Source organism: Branchiostoma floridae, chromosome 3, assembly GCF_000003815.2.
Source record: "Branchiostoma floridae strain S238N-H82 chromosome 3, Bfl_VNyyK, whole genome shotgun sequence".
Classification (NCBI taxonomy): Eukaryota; Metazoa; Chordata; class Leptocardii; order Amphioxiformes; family Branchiostomatidae; genus Branchiostoma; species Branchiostoma floridae.
Window position 1 is genome coordinate 16,100,633 of NC_049981.1, and position 15,886 is coordinate 16,116,518.

The following is a 15,886-nucleotide window of genomic DNA, read 5'->3' on the forward strand; positions in this document are numbered from 1 at the left end:
CAAGGAATTAACCAATAGGAAACACGCAAGCAAGGGGCGCTAAAATCGGCTTTCATACGGCTTCTAGAGCAAACTGCTACTTATCTAAACGTGGCCCGTGAACTTTTAAGACGAATTGAGATAGCGTATATCATAACGTATTCAATTCAAGTGTCAAATCTTACGGGCCGGATTTAATTAATGAACTAGACCGTAATTAACTGATAGGAAATGCACAAGCAAGGGTGCTAAAGTCGGCTTTCATACGACTTCTAGAGTTGAATCTGTTTTGCCCGGAAATCGGCAAGTAAAGTGGTCTAAAAAACGGCTGCCATGTAGCTTTTAAAACAATTTGCTTCTTATCTAAACGTAGCCTGTGAACTTTTAACTGAGGAATTTAGATATGTTATATCCCAATGCACTTGATACCAAGATCAAAACTTACGGACCGGACGGCAGAAATTGAAGTTTCCCGCCTCCTTTCCCTAAATTACCATATTTAAATTATATCTTGCTTCTCCGCTATGCGCTACTAACTGTGCGTTTTCCGTGAGATTTAAAGATGAATTATATTAATATCAGGCCTATCTTATAAACATAAGATACTAAAGTTTACGGGCTGCATTTACTTAACGAACCGCAGAGGAACGATTTGAGTATATGAATTCGAAGTGTAGTCTGTCGGAAATCGGCTACAAAATAGGCTGCAATATCGGCTGTTAGGCGGCTTGTCTGCTTATTTACTGGTATCCAAACGTTCTCCATGAATTTGAAATAGAGGTTTAGAACTTAATGGATTTAATACAAGTTTTTACGTTTTCGGGCCGGATTTGTTTAATGAACCGGAGGAAAGTAATTGGGTTTAAGCAGTTTGGCCGATATCTAACTGACAAGCAACGAGCTTGACTTTCCCTTGAACCGGTTGGCTTTCATGATATTGGCCCTTGTAAACTTTAGGCAACAAGGACCAATAAAAACTAAAACACATAAGGCAAAGGTGCTTTTGACGAGGGAACGCACATTACTTTGTTTGCATGTTGTCAAGGGAGAGACACTCCACATCTGTAACCCATTATTATCCTACACAACCAGTAACGGAAAGAAGAGGCATGAGGCGCCTTTCCGGATGTCACTGATGTAATGAACTTTTACGCCTGAATGCCAAGAAAGGTGCCGAGGGGACACATATAGCTTGTTTTCTGAAACAAAGTTTTACTCTAAATTGAAAATGAAAGTTTGTAAATCATCCTTCATTTTGTTAAGATCACGGTAACACATGTTATACTTAGGTTGTTGTTTGTCACTGTTGTTTCAGAGAGACCAAAGATTTCTCGGTTGCGGCATTAGCTTCTACGAGATGGCGGGCAGCAAACATTCATCACACCAACCGTGGGACCTTCTACAGTGTGTAATTTTGCCCTTCCTACGTTATCATTAGATAATATTTAGTTCGTGTCGAAGATCATTAAAATATTGAAACCCAACTTGCCTGTGTGAGTTTGTTTCCTTCTTATTGTGACTTTAAAAGGAAGTGAGAAATTATATAGTTGCTTGTCAAATTAGTTGATTATCTATAAGGTTTCAATTAACGTTCTGAGCTGTACGGACAGACGAGTCACAGAGATATCTAAATATTGATATGTAGTGTTGCAATGTTGTTTGGTCAGCACAACAGGAAGTAGATCGTTAAATACCTTGCTACAGATGTTGCTAGCAGCCTTTACAAAATGTTTTTTTAAGTTCCCAAACATGCATTAAGTGTTGAATGATTGTTTCTGTATTATACATATTCGTATTCATGTTTTACATTTACTGTTTTTGAAATGTCATCGAATCTTCCCTGACAAAGGGCTGTCTAGAATAGAAATATGAATAGGATCGTAGTCGGATCGTACCAAATGCGTCAATCAGGTTACATGTTTCATTCCTTTACATATAGCTAGTCCTGTACCCTGTAATACGATCGGAAATTTGCTACTTAGTATATATATACTCAGTCAACATCAATTCGGCGATAAAGATCATAAGACTCATTGTAGTACAGTTCATTCAAAATAAGTTATTGGACTCCCAACTCCCCGAAATATTGTGGTGTCTGAGCCTCTGAGGAAACCATTGCGTCAGCAGTAGACATGTGCTTTTGATCTAAGACCTGAAGGAAAGGACCCTATGCCATGCAGTCTCACTGCCCAGTCGTCAGTGAGTGTTGGGAGTAGTATACCATCGAGGGAACTGCTGCAAGTGTTTGTAGTTCATTAATTAAGTCCGGCCCGTAAAATTTGACACTTGTATTGAGTACGTTATGATATACGCTGCCTTTATTCGTCTTAAAAGTTCACGGGCCACGTTTAGATAAGTAGAAGTTTGCTCTAGAAGCCGTATGAAAGCCGATCATTTAGCGCCCCTTTGCTTGCGTGTTTCCTATTGGTTAATTCCTTGTAGATCATTAATTAAATCCGGCCCGTAAGATTTGACACTTGTACTGAATACGTTGGGGTATACGCTATCTAAATTCATCTTAAAATTCACGGCCACGTTTAGATAAGTAGCAGTTTGCTCTAGAAGCCGTGTAATAGCCGATTTCAGCGCCCCTTTGCTTGCGTATTTCCTATTAGTTAATTACGGTCTAGTTTATTAATTAAATCCGGCCCGTAAGATTTGACACTTGTATTGAATACGTTGGGGTATACGCTATCTCAATTCGTCTTAAAAGTTCACGGGCCACGTTTAGATAAGTAGCATTTTGCTCTAGAAGCCGTATAATAGCCGATTTCAGCGCCCCTTTGCTTGCGTATTTCCTATTAGTTAATTCCCTTGCAGTTCATTAATTAAATCCGGCCCGTAAAATTTGACACTTGTATTGAGTATGTTATGATATACGCTGCCTACATTCGTCTTAAAAGTTCACGGGCCACGTTTAGATAAGTAGAAGTTTGCTCTAGAAGCCGTATGAAAGCCGATTTTAGCGCCCCTTTGCTTGCGTGTTTCCTATTGGTTAATTCCCTTGTAGATCATTAATTAAATCCGGCCCGTAAGATTTGACACTTGAATTGAATACGTTATGATATACGCTATCTCAATTCTTCTTAAAAGTTCACGGGCCACGTTTAGATAAGTAGCAGTTTGCTCTAGAAGCCGTATGAAAGCCGATTTTAGCGCCCCTTTGCTTGCGTGTTTCCTATTGGTTAATTCCCTTGTAGATCATTAATTAAATCTGGCCCTTTAATCGTACGTTAATATAATACTTTCTGGTATTATCTATATTTCTATATACATACATTGGGTAGTATAGTAATAGACAATAAACAGCAGTTCTTGATATCCGTTCTAGCTTTTAAAGGAAATGAGCAGGAATTGTTTGGTTTCTTCGAATGGGAGTCTGAATAGAATGCTATGTTTTCTCTAATTTTGAATCGGCGGCTGGATCGTCGCCTACAGCAATAGTTCATTAATTAAATCCGGCCCGTAAGATTTAACACTTGTATTGAATACCTTAAGGTATGCGCTTTCTAAATTTGCCTTAAAAACTCACGGGCCACGTTTAAATAAGTGACAGATTCCGATTTCAGACCAGGCTGAAGCCTTGGTCGTCAATGGGGCCTGATATTTGTGTTTAATCGTTGACTTAATACTTTCTGTTATTACTTATGTTTATATAACCATATATTGGGTAGTAATAGACAATATTCAGCAGTTATTGATATTTTTTACAAGATTTTCAACGAAATGAGGATTTTTTTTGCTTTCTTCGAATGGACGTCTGAATGGGATGCTATGTTTTGTCTAATAACGAATCGGCGGCTAGCCTATGATCGTCGCCTACAACTATTGTTCATTAGTTAAATCCGGCCCGTAAGATTTAACACTTGTATTGAATACCTTAGGGTATACGCTATTAGATTCATCTTAAAAATTCACGGGCCACGTTTGGATAAGTAGCAGTTTGCTCTAGAAGTCCTAGAAAAGCCGATTTTAGAGCCCCTTGCCTGTGCATTTCCTATTAGTTAATTACAGTCTAGTTCATTAGTTAAATCCGGCCCGTAAGATTTAACACTTGTATTGAATACCTTAGGGTATACGCTATCTAGATTCATCTTAAAAATTCACGGGCCACGTTTGGATAAGTAGCAGTTTGCTCTAGAAGTCCTATAAAAGCCGATTTCAGCGCCCCTTGCCTGTGCATTTCCTATTAGTTAATTACGGTCTAGTTCATTAATTAAATCCGGCCCGTAAGATTTGACACTTGTATTGAATACGTTGGGGTATACGCTATCTAAATTCATCTTAAAAATTCACGGGCCACGTTTAGATAAGTAGCAGTTTGCTCTAGAAGCCGTGTAATAGCCGATTTCAGCGTCCCTTTGCTTGCGTATTTCCTATTAGTTAATTCCCTTGTAGTTCATTGATTAAATCCGGCCCGTAAGATTTGACACTTGTATTGAATACCTTAGAGTTTACGCTATCTAAATTCATCTTAAAAATTCACGGGCCACGTTTAGATAAGTAGCAGTTTGCTCTAGAAGCCGTATGAAAGCCGATTTTATCGCCACTTTGCTTTCGCATTTCCTATTAATTAATTCCCTTGTAGATCATTAATTAAACCCGGCCCGTAAGATTTGATACTTATTTTGTATACGTTATGATATACGCTATCTGAATTCGTCTTCAAAGTTCACGGGCCACATTTAGATAAGTAGCAGTTTGCTCTAGAATCCGTATGAAAGCCGATTTTAGCGCCCCTTTGCTTGCGTATTTCCTATTGGTTAATTCCCTTGTAGATCATTAATTAAATCTGGCCCGTAAGATTTGATACTTGTTTTGAATAAGTTAGGGTATACGCTATCTGAATTCGTCTTAAAAGTTCACGGGCCACGTTTAGATAAGTAGCATTTTGCTCTAGAAGCCGTATGAAAGCCGATTTTAGCGCCCCTTTGCTTGCGCATTTCCTATTGGTTAATTCCCTTGTAGATCATTAATTAAATCTGGCCCGTAAGATTTGATACTTGTTTTGAATAAGTTAGGGTATACGCTATCTGTATTCGTCTTAAAAGTTCACGGGCCACGTTTTGATAAGTAGCAGTTTGCTCTAGAATCCGTATGAAAGCCGATTTTAGCGCCCCTTTGCTTTCGTATTTCCTATTGGTTAATTCCCTTGTAGATCATTAATTAAATCCGGCCCGTAAGATTTGACACTTGTATCGAATACGTTATGATATATGCTATCTCAATTCGTCTTGAAAGTTCACGGGCCACGTTTAGATAAGTAGCAGTTTGCTCTAGAAGCCGTATGAAAGCCGATTTTAGCGCCCCTTTGCTTGCATATTTCGTGTTAGTTAATTACGCTCTAGTTTATTAATTAAATCTGGCCCGTAATATTTGACACTTGTATTGAATACCTAAGGGTATACGCTATCTTAATTCGTCTTACAAGTTCACGGGCCACGTTTAGATAAGTAGCAGTTTGCTCTAGAAGAAGTGTGGCAGCTAACGTTAGACCAAGCTGAAGACAGTGGCTGCTGATTGGGCCTATTATTTGCGCTTAATCGTTGATTTCCTACTTTTTGTTATAATTTATGTTTATATTTGCCTATATTGGTTGGTAATAGACAATATCCAGCTGTGCTTGATATTTATTTAAGCTTTTAACGGAAATTAGGAATTTTTAGTTTCTTCGAATGGGGGTCTGAATAGGATGCTATGTTTTGTCTAATGACGAATCGGCGGCCCAATCGGCGGCTAAGAATCGGCGGCGCAATCGGCGGCCAACTTCAGCCTGGTCCCACCCACCAAATATCAGCTGCATCCGTCGCAGTCTTCTTGAGTTATGCTGTTCACAAACAGGGGGAAAACACACAACCGGACCGAAAGTATAACCTTAGCCATTCTGGCAAAGGTAAATATAACCTCCATTCCATTACATTTCATGGAGGTAAATATAACCTCCATGACATTTCATGGAGGTAAATACATGTAATGTATTTATGTGTATATATCAATAAAATCATCAATTACTTCAATACATCATAGCAAGAACCAAAAAGAGCAGTCTTAAGTCCTCCCTTACGGTTTAGAGAAGAACGATAAATACGTTCGTAAATAGCTTCCCTTACACCCCTCTCAAACCAACGAGGTTCTCTGTCTAAAATATCTGTAGTCTCTAAAGAGAACGAATGAGCGCTGTGAATATTCAGATGATGCCAAATGGCCGACGAAAACTTGCTCGTACTCGCCCTACAATGCTGCTTGTACCTTTCCTTCAGGGGTTGGCTAGTTTCATTGATGTAAGTCTCCAAACAATGCGGGTCATCACACTTAAGTCTGTAAAGGACATTTGATTTAATGTTTTTGTTGATTTTGTCTTTTGGGTGCACCAGTCTCTGTTTCAACGTTGAGTAGGGTTTGAAATTTGTGGCGATGTCATGACTTTGTAGGATCCGTCTTATCTTTTATGAAACCCCTTGAATGTAAGCAATTGTGATGTTGACCGTCTTTGTCCGGTCCAACTGTGAGTTCCTTTGTGGTTTTCTAGATTCGTGGGAGGGCTTCAGAGCTTTATTAGTCTATATCGAAGGTCCAAGGTTTGTATCCACATTTGGATAATGCCGTCCTAAGATGTTCCTGTTCTATAGATTTAGCTTCAACAGATGTGAAGACAGTATCTGCTCGGTTGTACAAAATTCTTATGACGCCGAGTTTTTGCTCCAGGGGGTGATGAGACTCAAATTGGAGATATTGATCTGTGTGCGTTGGTTTGCGGTAAACTTCAACGTTGATTTAACCATCGTTCTCTACCCGTAGTTGTGCATCCAGAAAACGTAGTGTGTTGTCATGACTCATCTCCTGGGTAAACTTTATGTGTCTGTCAACTTGATTGAAATGTTGGAAAAATCGTTGGCCTCTTCATTCTTTAGTTTGCAGCATGTGTCATCCACATATCTGTACCAGAAAGCCGGAGGGGAAACTTGGAAACTACTGAAGAGCTTTAGCATTTAGCATCAGAGCTTTATCAAGTATCGGTGGATCAGTTCTGTCATCTTTTGGAACTTTGTCTAGAATGTACGTATTTCACCTACAATGGCAAATACTATAAACAACTTCATGGTTGTGCCATGGGCCATGAGAATTTTTGTAATTTTCGTCTTTTCAGAGAGTATGTGCTCCCCGGACGGCGCTGTAGACAAGAGATGTGGGAAGAGTTACGAGAGTTCTGACGCCTCCGTCCACAACCTGGACAAACACTTCGACGCCAGGATGGAATACCAGGTACAGTTTAGTCGTGTTTCGCAGGGAGGCGTTCGCGGGTCATGTTCTCTTGCGCTATTATTATTCTATTGACACGGACGCATTGTTTACACAACGTCGCCTGAATACGCTATCGAATGTCAAACACAATGAAGATGGCGACTGAACCTTCCGAGCGGTCATCACAGCCCGGCTAGCTCAGTCGGTAGAGCATGGGACTCTTAATCCCAGGGTCGTGGGTTCGAGCCCCACGTTGGGCGAAAATTACTTTTGTGTCATAAGGTTGGTAATAACAAAACAACGCCTCACAATCGTGTGGGAGTTGAATGTGAACTTTAGCCGATCGCTGGGCGTAAATAAGTAAAGTAATTACCAAAGCTTTACTATCTCTTCGCCGCACACCATAGCACTAAATACAATAACCTTAATTTATATGGGGCCTGTCACGTTGTCTTTTGCCGTAATCAGCCGTTATGACGCATGTTATAATTTCTAGGTTATTGGTACGGGGACTCCTCAAGTTTTACGTGGAGTGTAATGGATGTACTGTATTCTTCAGCGTAATTGGTGCTTGAATTTAGCCTGTAGCAAAACCAATGAAACATATTCGTACTATGCAGTCGCTGCCTTTCAGAATTTAGATCCGTTTAACGGTAGAGCGTCGACAGCACCCTCCCCAATACAGGCCCAAGTATACTATGATGACCATAGTAAAACTTGTCGAAAAAATCTGTACTATTGATGAGAAAAATTGATATCGTTTCGAAAGGAATCACTTTTTAAAAACTTTTCCGTGTCCGCCACGGCACTTTATTCTATATCAGCATGGAATTACTTTCTTGTGATTATTCTGCGCTCGTTTTTAAACGATAACATCTATTTTATTGGATAACAGACAACGTACGGATTTTACAACTGCACGTATCAGGAAGCAGACAGCCTAACTAGAGCTAAAGTAGCATTCATATCCATACCCGGCATGTCGTCAGCGGCCGGCTAGCTCATTCAGTAGAGCATGCTACTCTTAATTTCAGGGTCGTGGGTTCGAGCCCCACGTTGGGCGAAGTTTTTCATCCTATCCTAGCTAGATCATATCCCGACCGAAAAATCTGAACCTGAAGACAGCTGAAGACGTCGGGCTGGCGATAGACCAGGAGTTCCGCCAGAGGATGGCCGTCTTCCGATTCTTATCCTCCGCCATCAACAAGATCTTCGCCTTTCTTGTCGTCTTGACGATTCTTGCGTAAGTTCAAATGGCATTGCATGAGTTATTTTAAAATTTATTGACATTTCTTACCATTACATACAGTTTGATAGAAAACATAGAAAATGTATTACCATGTTAACAAAACTGACGTCTAAATTTTCATTTTCACTTTATTTTGATAATCCTTTGAAGCGAAACACCAGACAGCGCAAAATCCTTTACTACCTTCTGTATAACAAACCGCCAGCGCACAAAATTACAATAAAATTGGAAGTGCAGAAATATACTGCTCGTGTATGTTATGTGCATAACGTAGTAAAAGATCTGGCTCTTCTGTTTTGCTGTAATCTGACTGTTGTATTTAGTATATAGCGCTTTATCAGAATTATTTCATGTTAGCCTGTACTTCTTAAGTTGTGCCTGTTTCACAATTTCTAATCAGTCGCATCACCATATATATATCGTAGCCTTTCACCTAGTACCTCTCACTAGTCCTTCATATCGGAGCATTTATCGTAGAATTCGGTAAAAAGGCGGAAAATTGGTCAGGAGATCTAGAGTTAGGGGAAGTTTAAAACCGTCTGTCTAGATCTATGGCTAATATTTCCCTATAGCCAGCGTGGTTAGCTATACTCTCCAAGCAGAGGTTGAATCGCGCAGATATAGTAGTAGTCGGAAAGTTACACGGGCGCGAAGAGGTTAGCTATAATCTGGTAAAGGCAACACAAAAATACACCGTAGTTTTCTTTACCCCCAGGACGCACACGTACCAGCGGAAGTTCTGCACCAAGTTTGACTTTGACAACCTGTACATCACCGGGTACTTCCGGTGGATAGACGCGCGGAGGAGGCGGGCTGTGAGTACTAGTAGTTGTCTGTAATTGGTCCGTCACTAACTTTATCATGTTTGCTTTCAAGGAATGAAAACATGTTGTTCTTGCTCCGCTTCCTTATCTTATTCTTCCTCTTTTGCAAACAAATACCTGGAGCAGGCGGCTGTCACCATATTCACTGGAAGTACAGCAGACACGCAGATACCCTGTGGTGTTCATTTCCCGATGATGTACAGATGTAGCAAGTGGTAGGACAGAGCTAGAGGGACATATGTATGTTTGGTGGCTAGACATTATCTATGTATTTGCTTGAAAACGTTACCTTTCCAGTGTTTTTGTTTCTCTTTCGGTTTTAATTTTCTGTTTAGCAGACAGCACAACTAGAGCCGCCGTAGCTTTCGTAGCCATGTCCATGTTGCTACCAGCGGCCGGCTAGCTCAGTCGGTAGAGCATGGGACTCTTAATCCCAGGGTCGTGGGTTCGAGCCCCACGTTGGGCGATTCTATTTTGCATCTCTTGCTTTATTTTCCTTATCACGCAAGTACTTTACTTAACGTCATTTTCACAAACTTCATAGAAATACACGTAATGAGCAGCGTGGCGCAGCGGCAGCGTGCTGGGCCCATAACCCAGAGGTCGGTGGATCGAAACCACCCGCTGCTAACTATTTTTTACTAAATGGCGTTATGTTTCCACAGGCGTTGATATATCATGATACTTTTTAGTAAGGCCTGAAGACAAAGTAACAGGAAAAGATCGAAGCACTTGACACTGTGCACGGTTAATGCTAATAGAAAACAACACACACACACACACACACACACACACACACACACACACACACACACACACACACACCGAATCTGAATTGGTATAATTGGTATAACCAGATTTGTATGTCACTTATTCCCCTGTCACATTATGTACGATCTTCGGACGTACTTCGCGATCGCTGGAAGGTCGGCCAATTTTACGTATTTTTCGCCCCAACTGACTGTCCCTGTCACATACCTCGTATAAGCGAGGCTCGTGCGATCGTCAGTGAATAAACTTCCATGATGAGGCACCTAGCTCCTCGAGCACGGGACCCCGTTTTACGTCCCTCCCGGAAGACGATTTCGTGGAAAGCTTCGTGAGGCTACAGCAATCCGGACACCCTTGGTTGGGGGACTCCACTAGAAATGACGAAAAAAAGAAAGAAAGTGTGTTACAAAGCCAACCTATATACTACCACAGGGGCCACAGTGTCAGAATTACCCTCACATTTAAAGAAATTCAATATTTGCAAACAAACGTAAGTCGGGCGAAAGTCGGGCAACGGTAGCCCGACTGACAGGCGTTCACCATCCGATTCGCACGATCTGCACGATCTGCAGGTGACTTGGTAACGAGCTCTGCGAACTCGGAGATCACCGGCGACTTGTCGCTTATGTTAAGAACATGTTTCGCTGCACCGTGACCGTCGTACGACCCCTGAAAATAGCCGGTGATCCCGAAAAATCGCGACATGATCGTGAGAACATCGGACGTCTTACTCACGAAAATGTGATTTAGAGCTCGCAGAATCGTCGTCCGATTGATTTTCGCGTAATGTGACAGGGGTATTAAACGATTTTTCAGCAGTGATATGTGAGGAGAACGACCATGCTTTCATTGATTAAGACTGAAAACTGGTTTACCCTTTATGACAGGGCAAGAGGACACTGCTTCCTCTTAAGAAAGCGGAGGAGAATGAAATCATCTATCCAACAAGGATGAAGCTGATGAGTCACGAAAAGGCAAAACTGGTGAGGAACGATGTACAGCTATTACTGGCACATTTGAGATAACTGTGTTCAAGCATTGTTCACCAAATCTGCCGGAATTGCCTAGCATTACTTAATGGTAGCATCACAGCCCGGCCAGCTCAGTCGGTAGAGCATGGGACTCTTAATCCCAGGGTCGTGGGTTCGAGCCCCACGTTGGGCGATAATCCTTTTTATCTTGTTCATAAAGTATATCTCACAGTTTTTCAGTATCTAATAGATCATTTAGCTTAATAAGAAGTACATTTACAAATGTGGTGTGCACTCAGAGAGCTAAATACGAGAGTACTGATACAAGTCAAAATTGTCGTTCTAGTATTGCGTCATACTTGGGCAATGTTCTGGCACGATGTAGGGTTCATTGTATGTTCGTAGACGCAGGGTACGACAACATAGACCGGACCGGACACAAGCCAAGTTGTCATGGTTATTGTACTGTCCAAAGTGCTCTACTTCTCCCAGAATGCGATGCGGTCTTTGTCTATTGGTTTATTACATCACCCCAAATTTCCGCTATACTCTCTTTACCAGGGACATATGATCACATATTCGTGGCAGGTACGAGTACCGCCGCCGCCGCTCTACAGTGGGCTATCCTCTACATGACGGTGTATCCGGAAGTTCAGGAAAAGGTTCGCGTACATTTATTTTGAAGTTGCACGTTTTACAGCCTAGTAGACCACTTTATAGTACGTTGCATGCGGCCAACTGCTCCGGAACGTCATATACAGCTTGCCGTGTCAGTTCACCATATTGCCTACCTAACTGAATAGTGAGTGTGTGTGTGTGTGTGTGTGTATATGCTTGCATGCGTGTGTGCGTGTGTATGTATGTGTGTGTGTGTGCGCACGTGTCTGACTCGTAGCAGCTTAGCAGCTTTCTTTAGTACCGGTTGTTACTGAATTGGTGTGTGTGTGTGTGTGTGTGTGTGTGTGTGTGTGTGTGTGTGTGTGTGTGTGCATGTGAGTGTGTGTGTGTGTGTGTGTGTGTGTGTGTGTGTGTGTGTGTGTGTATGTGTGTGTATGTGTGTGTGTGTGTGTGTGTGTGCGTGCGGGCAAGTGTGTGTTTGACTCCTGGCAGCTTTAGGATGTTTCTGTTTGTGTGTAATGTCTTTTGTATCTATCCTCCTTTCAACAACAAGGAAACGTTACTAATCATCTCAATCAATGGTCAAAGTGCCAATGACAAAGAAACTCATGACTCTACAAATTTGTCTTCCTATCCACAGATATCCATGGCTATTTCGTCAGAAACAGAGACACCTTGGACACCAGAAAGATATAAAGGCTGTTATTACCAGCACCATTGGATGAGTGCTGAAGATGGATTCAATGAAAAGGTTTGCATGAACTATAATGATAGTACTAGAATGCTTTGTTTTTTATTTATTGGTTTTGTTTTGTTGCAGCAGGGCATAATTATAAAGTCAGGGCTGGCCAAAAAATAAAGGCTGGCAAAAAATACCTCGTCCAATTATAAACTATTTAACATCTAAATATGGCTCAATATCTAAAGAACTTATTAATATTAGTGCTTACGGTTGCAATTGTGAGGTTATTGTGAAAGGTCAGGGTCAGCATGTACAACAGGGTTTATTATAGATCAGCCATCTCTTGAAATTATGAGGAAGGTCATATTCCAAATGTATATATTGGTTGTATGTTTATCTTCAGGCTGATAAAGTCAGGAGAAAGTTTTTGTTTATTGTCCTTTGGTCCTCATTACTACATTAGCCACTGTCGTGTTGTTATGGTAAATTTCTTGTCATCTGACAACTTGTGTTTGCCATTTCAGGTGACCCTAAAGTCCTGACGTTATCCCACCCATTGAGATGTCATGTCAAGCTGAATATTTTCTACTACCATCAACGGTTTACCAAGGGGTTAGCTACAGAGCATCACCCACTGCACGGTTCCTTTTGCTCAAAACTGAGTACAGTAGAAGCCAGTTAATTGCACAACAGATAACCGCACACTTCTGTTAATTGCACGGAATCTCTAAATCCCGTGGTAGTACATTCCAGCTCGATAACTTCAGTTTGTTGCACTATCTGGATAATTGCAAGAAAGGTGCTGGCAAATTAATTTGGGTGTGCAGTTAAACGGCTTCTACAGTACCTGCTTTTTTGTGTCATCATGGTAACACATACATGTATTTTGCATTTCTTTTGATTAATATTGAAGACACAGGGATGGTATGTATGATCATGATATTTGAATAGAAAACATTGAATTGTCATTTTACTATCTGCTGTAATTACAATTTCAGATCTAACTTCTGCCCTGTAATTGTAGGAAAGTAACAGGGATTTATATATAACTTTATATTATAAGGACCATATTGTGAAAATGCAGATCATGTGGTTTCTGTAGATAGGCCTCACCAATATTTGTAACTGTAACTGTATCTATATGTATGGCCTATACTGTACTGTATATCTTTTCCATTACATGAAACAGAAAGCCTCATGTAAATCTTTAAGTGAAAAATCTAAATAGAACAATCAATCTTTCATTTCTCAAGGTGAGTCAGAGACAAAAAGGATGTACTAGTTTTTATATGTCTTTCGTTATTGTTTAGAATTTTTTATGATTAGAGAGTGTCTATTCTTGGAGCTGAAAGATATATCATTTGTAGCACTAGCTTTATATCTGTAAACAGTATCTTTTAAATCTTTATGATTTGAGACAGTATCCATTTCTAGCACTAGCTAGTATGTCTTTCTCGGTAGTGTTTTAGAGACAGTATCTCTCCTTGGTGCTGAAAGGGACATCATTAACAGGACTAGCTTTCACATGTTTACACATAGTGGTATTCTTTTTATTGCTGCAAACAACATGAAAACAAAATCATGAATACAAGTGGCTGTTGACTTCACAAGATGTGTTTGTCATCTCTGTAAATATGCCATGAAAGTTGCAATTGAATACAGAATTTAGCTCTTTTCTCCTCCTTTCTTTCTTTCCCTCTCTCTTTCCCCCTCCTTTTCTCTTCCTTTTTTTATTACCCCCTCGAAGCAGTCCTTTATCCCCCTTTCTAACCCCGGCGAGCAGCTGGCACGCATGCTGATGTTCCTATACTTCTCCTGCCTCATGCAGCAGTTCCGCTTTCAGAAGCCAGAGGGCGCTCCTCCGCCCAGTTTGAGACCCAAAGCAGGCCTGAATCTCGTCCCCTGCCCTTATGAAAGGTATTTCACCGGGCTGAAGTTAGCAGCCCATTTAGCAGCCGATTTTAGCAGCCGATTTTAGCAGCCGATTTTGACCTAGAGGAAAGGTAGCATCCGATTCGACTGCAAGTATTTTTATTTTTTTTTACGATTTAGCCCAATTGAACACATTTTTCAACGTTAGCGTTGACAAAAGTTATAAAATAGTATTTTTCCAACAATTTCAGTTTGTTATCGTTAAGTTGCAATTCTTAGTTTAGCAAATAACAGCAAAATTAAAAAAAACTCCAGCAGCGACACCTACCGGAGTGAGTGTACTTACGTAAAATCTGCTGCTATACGGCTTGTAGAGCGATATGCTACTTATCTAAACGTGGCCCGTGAACTTGTGAGGCCAATTTAGATAAATCATACCCTAACGTATTCAATACAAGTATCAAATCTTACGGGCCGGATTTAATTCATGAACTAGAGTGGAACTAACTGATAGGACATACGCAAGCAAGGGGGGGGGGGCATAAAATCGGCTGCTAAACTGCTTGTATTCCAATCTGCTGCTTATCTAAACGTAGCCCGTGAACTTGTAAGTGTAATTCAGATAGCTTATACCCTAACGTATTCAATACAAGTATCAAATCTTACGGGCCGGATTTAATTAATGAACTAGAGCGATCTAATTGATAAGAAATCGGCAAGCATAGGGGGCGCTAAAATCGGCTGCTATACTGCTTGTAGAGCAATCTGCTACTTATCTAAACGTGGCCCGTGAACGTGTAAGTGTAATTCAAATAGCTTATACCCTGACGTATTCAATACAAGTATCAAATCTTACGGGCCGGATTTAATTAATAGACTAGAGCGGAACTAACTGATAGGACATACGCAAGCAGGGGGGGGGGGTGTGCGGAAAATCGGCTGCTATATGGCTTGTATTGCAATCTGCCGCTTATCTAACGTTGCCCGTAAACTTGTAAGTGCAATTTAGATAGCTTATACCCTAACGTATTCTATACAAGAATCGAAACTTGCGGGCCGGATTTGATTAATGAACTAATTGAGTTGAAGCAGTTTCTACACTGAGCCAAGAGAGCGCAAAAATCTGCTGCTAAACTGCTTGTAGAGCAATCTACTGCTTATCTAAACGTTGCCCGTGAACTTGTAAGTGCAATTTAGATAGCCTATACCCTAACATATTCAATACAAGTATCAAATCTTACGGGCCGGATTTAATTAATGAACTAGAGGGGAACTAACTAATGGGACATACGCAAGCAAGGGGGGGGGGTGAAATCGGCTGCTACACTGCTTGTAGAGCAATCTGCCGCTTATCTAAACGTTGCCCGTGAACTTGTAAGTGCAATTTAGATAGCTTATACCCTAACGTATTCAATACAAGTATCGAAACTTACGGGCCGGATTTAATCAATGAACTAGAGCGATCTAATTGATAAGAAATCGGCAAGCATAGGTGGCGCTAAAATCGGCTGCTATACGGCTTGTATACGTAGAGCAATCTGCTACTTATCTAAACGTTGCCCGTGAACTTGTAAGTGTAATTTAAATAGCTTATACCCTAACATATTCAATACAAGTATCAAATCTTACGGGCCGGATTTAATTAATAAACTAGTGGGGAACTAACTGATAGGACCTA

At 40.8% G+C, this 15,886-nt stretch overlaps 2 long non-coding RNA genes and 3 other non-coding genes across 5 annotated transcripts in view; all 5 read left to right on the forward strand.

Annotated features, from left to right (window-relative positions):
- The window catches only part of LOC118410815, a 16,719-nt gene extending 5,671 nt beyond the window's left edge, over positions 1-11,048 (forward strand). The window contains exons 2-5 of the long non-coding RNA XR_004830603.1: positions 7,127-7,242; positions 8,256-8,464; positions 9,186-9,285; positions 10,953-11,048. This is a non-coding gene — a long non-coding RNA (uncharacterized LOC118410815). The remainder of the gene's footprint in view (positions 1-7,126; positions 7,243-8,255; positions 8,465-9,185; positions 9,286-10,952) is intronic.
- On the forward strand, positions 7,409-7,481 carry Trnak-cuu. Its single transcript has one exon. It is a non-coding gene; the product is annotated as a tRNA-Lys (tRNA).
- On the forward strand, positions 9,688-9,760 carry Trnak-cuu. The gene has a single exon. It is a non-coding gene; the product is annotated as a tRNA-Lys (tRNA).
- Trnam-cau lies at positions 9,853-9,924 on the forward strand. Its single transcript has one exon. It is a non-coding gene; the product is annotated as a tRNA-Met (tRNA).
- Positions 11,049-11,609: 561 nt separating the features above from the next.
- On the forward strand, positions 11,610-13,938 carry LOC118410818. Its single transcript, XR_004830606.1, has 3 exons — positions 11,610-11,698; positions 12,295-12,405; positions 12,861-13,938. It is a non-coding gene; the product is annotated as an uncharacterized LOC118410818 (long non-coding RNA).
- Positions 13,939-15,886: the final 1,948 nt, after the last annotated feature.